General features: G+C 46.6%; 1 protein-coding gene across 1 annotated transcript in view; it reads right to left on the bottom strand.

Annotated features, from left to right (window-relative positions):
• The window catches only part of nav1b (neuron navigator 1b), a 53,123-nt gene that overhangs the window by 28,007 nt on the left and 20,116 nt on the right, over window positions 1–5,000 (bottom strand). The window lies entirely within an intron of this gene.

Below are 5,000 nucleotides of genomic sequence, written 5' to 3'. Positions count from 1 at the left end.
TCACCCTATGACCCGTTCAGTGAGGATCACAATAACAGACTCACATGACGCTGGAGGGAACACACATGTAAAACAGGACACAGATACCCAACAACATGAAAACAATTATACAGACTGCTATGGGAGGCCGATTAGGGTGAAATACATTAAAACGCTTGCGTATTTAAATGATACTTGTGCTGACATGTGAAACATTTCTGCTTATGTAACGGGGACCGCTGGCTTAACACAGAGTGCCGGTTCAAATACTCTGGCTAACGTTTGAAAAGCTAATTTAGTTTTGTATGAAACAGACGCTGTCCCACAACCAGTTGCACCTGCACATAGGTAGTGCACGCATGCACTTGTGAGGGAGAGAGCGCAAAAATTCATTGTGACCGGAAGTCGTTTCGTTGTAACCGGAAAACACTTTGTTGTCTCTTCGAACTCGTGTAATGAATGTAAACAATGAAGTATTTCTTATTATTGGTCACGGTTGGCTTTTTTCTGTGTAATTATCAGCCTGTTATTGCGAACTATGATGAATTTTTTAATCAACCGCGCTTCCGTGAACACTGAAACGAATTCCGGTCACACTGAAAAACTTGTGAATGCACTCTTGTGCAACATTATAAAGGCCGATGTTTCTGTTTCATAAATATTAAAGCAAATATGCTTTTCTAAAAGGAGCCGTAGTATTTGAACGTGTCTTGACTGGGACTGTGAAGTCCTATTTATACATGTAAGTGCGCACGTTTTCAATGTTTTTCGCCCTAATTGGCCATATAAGTGCGCAAGTTTTTTTAATGTATTTCACCCTAATCTGTCATGATTCCACCTCTTCTGGTTGGGTAATTCTTGGTCTTGAGGTGGAATCATACAGGATCCTTTGTTTCTCGAGTCTGCGTCATCGTTCCTACCCTCCTGTTTCCAAGTCTGTGTTAATTAGTTTATCTCCTGCACCTGTTCCCTCTTGATTTACTCCCCTTTAAAACATCCTCGTGTTCCTTGTCCTGTTCATTGTACGTCTTACCTCGTGTGTTCAATGTTTTCCAGTTTCCTCAGGTTAATGCTTGTTCCTCGTTCCCGGTGTTCTCTGTTTCTAGTAAGTTTTAGTTAAGTGTTTGTTTCAAGTGTTTGTTTTGTAGTTTATTTAGTTCTTGTTCTTTTGTTTAAATATATTCTCTGGATCTGTTTTCCCCCCTCGTGGGTTTTTGTTCTGTTCCTGTTTTTTTGTTATTTATATAATAAATATCCCTTGTTTACCCCGTACTATCCGTGCCATTGTGTCTGCCTGCAATTGGGTTTCACTCACTGTCATCCGTGGCTCAGTGGTGGAGTCGGGGATTTGCTACGCCAGAGACCCGAGTTCGATCCCCGCTCCTGACAGAATGAACCAGCCAGAACAAACCCAGCAGGCAGAAGCAGCTGCATTAAGGAGCCTTCAAGCCCGCCTGTTATTTGGGGTCAAGCAGAAGGGGCAGCTCATACAGGACTTTGTTATGAACTTCTTGGCAACTGCACGTTTTTCGGGATTCAGCGAGGCTGAGCTGACTGTTATTTTTAATACTTGCCTCGATGAGCCCCTAGATCCTGCGGAGATGCGCCAGCTTGAACATCAGAGGTTTGAGGACCTTGTTAAGTACTTGCTGGAGCGACAGTGGTCCAGGGATCTTTCCGGGGCGGATTCTCCCACGGGGATGGACTCCATTCCGGAGGACTGTATGGTGGGTGCTCTGACCCTTGGGCATTCCACACCGTCCCCGTCCGACTCCGCCAGCACTAAGGTAACCGTGCTTTCCTCTGCCACTCCACCGCCCACCAGTACCATTGGCAAGCGGGGGAGGAAAAAACATCGAAGGGCAGCCCGAAGCCAGGAGGTCCCGAGTCCGGAGGTCCCGAGTCCAAAAAGTTTTTTGGGGGGTCGCCGTGGGGAGGTGAAGGTCCGAGCGGTCCGCTCGGCCCCAGGATCCCCAGTGGAGCCAGCACCCAGCCCGGCCCAGCATCCTGTGTTCCCGAGACTGGCCTTCAAGCCGGTCCAGCCACCGGCACCCAGCCCGGTCCAGCCACCGGCACCCAGCCCGGTCCAGCCACCGGCACCCAGCCCGGTCCAGCCACCGGCACCCAGCCCGGTCCAGCCGCTCTTCCAGTCGGTTCCCGAGCCTCTCCAGCCGGTCCCGTCCGGCATTCCCGAGCCTCTCCAGGCGGTCCCGTCCGGCATTCCCGAGCCTCTCCAGGCGGTCCCGTCCGGCATTCCCGAGCCTCTCCAGGCGGTCCCGTCCGGCATTCCCGAGCCTCTCCAGGCGGTCCCGTCCGGCATTCCCGAGCCTCTCCAGGCGGTCCCGTCCGGCATTCCCGAGCCTCTCCAGGCGGTCCAGGCGTATTTAAATGATACTTGCGCTGACATGTGAAACATTTCTGCTTATGTAACGGGGACCGCTGGCTTAACACAGAGTGCCGGTTCAAATACTCTGGCTAACGTTTGAAAAGCTAATTTAGTTTTGTATGAAACAGACGCTGTCCCACAACCAGTTGCACCTGCACATAGGTAGTGCACGCATGCACTTGTGAGGGAGAGAGCGCAAAAATTCATTGTGACCGGAAGTCGTTTCGTTGTAACCGGAAAACACTTTGTTGTCTCTTCGAACTCGTGTAATGAATGTAAACAATGAAGTATTTCTTATTATTGGTCACGGTTGGCTTTTTTCTGTGTAATTATCAGCCTGTTATTGCGAACTATGACGAATTTTTTAATCAACCGCGCTTCCGTGTACACTGAAACGAATTCCGGTCACACTGAAAAACTCGTGAATGCACTCTGGTGCAACATTATAAAGGCCGATGTTTCTGTTTCATAAATATTAAAGCAAATATGCTTTTCTAAAAGGAGCCGTAGTATTTGAACGTGTCTTGACTGGGACTGTGAAGTCCTATTTATACATGTAAGTGCGCACGTTTTCAATGTTTTTCGCCCTACTCGGCCATATAAGTGCGCAAGTTTTTTTAATGTATTTCACCCTAATCGGCCTCCCATAGGAGAAAGATTTTCTACAGAGCTAAAAATGAGGAACCTGAATCATGATCTCTCTCTGTCTCTCTCTCTCTCTCTCTCTCTCTCTCTCTCTCTCTCTGTCTCTGTCTCTGTCTCTGTCTCTGTCTCTGTCTCTCTCTCTCTCTCTGAGTCTCTCTGTCTCTGTGTCTCTCTGTCTCTGTCTGTGTCTCTCTGTCTCTGTCTCTGTCTCTGTCTCTCTGTCTCTCTGTCTCTGTCTCTGTCTCTCTGTCTCTCTGTCTCTCTGTCTCTGTCTCTCTGTCTCTGTCTCTCTGTCTCTCTGTCTCTGTCTCTGTCTCTCTGTCTCTGTCTCTCTGTCTCTGTCTCTCTGTCTCTGTCTCTCTGTCTCTGTCTCTCTGTCTCTCTGTCTCTGTCTCTGTCTCTGTCTGTGTCTCTCTGTCTCTGTCTCTGTCTCTGTCTCTCTGTCTCTCTGTCTCTGTCTCTGTCTCTCTGTCTCTCTGTCTCTCTGTCTCTGTCTCTCTGTCTCTGTCTCTCTGTCTCTCTGTCTCTGTCTCTCTGTCTCTGTCTCTCTGTCTCTCTGTCTCTCTGTCTCTGTCTCTCTGTCTCTGTCTCTCTGTCTCTCTGTCTCTGTCTCTCTGTCTCTCTGTCTCTGTCTCTCTGTCTCTCTGTCTCTCTGTCTCTGTCTGTGTCTCTCTGTCTCTGTCTCTGTCTCTGTCTCTGTCTCTGTCTCTGTCTCTGTCTCTCTGTCTCTCTGTCTCTCTGTCTCTCTGTCTCTCTGTCTCTCTGTCTCTGTCTCTGTCTCTGTCTCTGTCTCTGTCTCTGTCTCTCTGTCTCTCTGTCTCTCTGTCTCTCTGTGTCTCTGTCTCTGTCTCTCTGTCTCTCTGTCTCTCTGTCTCTCTGTCTCTGTCTCTCTGTCTCTGTCTCTCTGTCTCTGTCTCTCTGTCTCTGTCTCTCTGTCTCTCTGTCTCTCTGTCTCTCTGTCTCTGTCTCTCTGTCTCTCTGTCTCTGTCTCTCTGTCTCTGTCTCTCTGTCTCTGTCTCTCTGTCTCTGTCTCTCTGTCTCTCTGTCTCTGTCTCTCTGTCTCTGTCTCTCTGTCTCTGTCTCTCTGTCTCTGTCTCTCTGTCTCTGTCTCTCTGTCTCTGTCTCTCTGTCTCTGTCTCTCTGTCTCTGTCTCTCTCTGTGTCTCTCTGTCTCTGTCTCTGTCTCTGTCTCTCTCTGTGTCTCTCTGTCTCTGTCTGTGTCTCTCTGTCTCTGTCTCTGTCTCTGTCTCTCTGTCTCAAATTCAAATTCAAATTCAAATGAGCTTTATTGGCATGACTGTGAACAAACACAAATATTGCCAAAGCATTGAGTAATAATAAGACATACAGTATGAACATTTAAAAAAAAGAAAGCAAAAAAATAAATAATAATAATAATGATACATTGCAACAATAAAAATAAATAAATACATGTACAAGGACCCAAACTAACAGTTTTTATCTCTCATGTTGTGACAACAGAACAAGTATTGTGCGGACAGATCAATACATTCTACCATTTCTCCCAAAAGATATGATAGTTTTTCTATATCATTCTCTCTATGGAATTCAGGATAAACATTTCCTATTAAAGTAAAGTACTTCTGTCTGATGGATTGATATTTACTACATTGAGTGAGAAAGTGAAGTTCATCCTCCACAACAGCATCAGTGCAGTTTGAACACAATCTATGATCTCTGGATGTCCAGTTCTGTCTGTGTCGACCGGTCTCTATACACAGACTGTGATCACTGAGGCGATATTTGGACACAAGCTTTCTCTGCCTGTAATCTTTCAGTTTTATTAGGTATGGTGCCAATTTGTAATCGGTTCTTATTTTCCGGAAGCAAGTTAATTTGTTTACGTCATTGATCTTATTTTGCCAGTGAAGAAGATATTCTTCTTGAGTCGTGTTTAAAATGTGTCTGAGTTTAGACTGTCTGAACTGATCTGATGAGTTCAGCTGATGTTTGTTCAGGAGGTGTAGGAA

Source organism: Triplophysa dalaica, chromosome 6 (assembly GCF_015846415.1).
Source record: "Triplophysa dalaica isolate WHDGS20190420 chromosome 6, ASM1584641v1, whole genome shotgun sequence".
Taxonomy (NCBI): Eukaryota; Metazoa; Chordata; class Actinopteri; order Cypriniformes; family Nemacheilidae; genus Triplophysa; species Triplophysa dalaica.
Note: the sequence above shows the minus strand (reverse complement) of the source record. Positions and strands in the feature narration are given on the sequence as shown.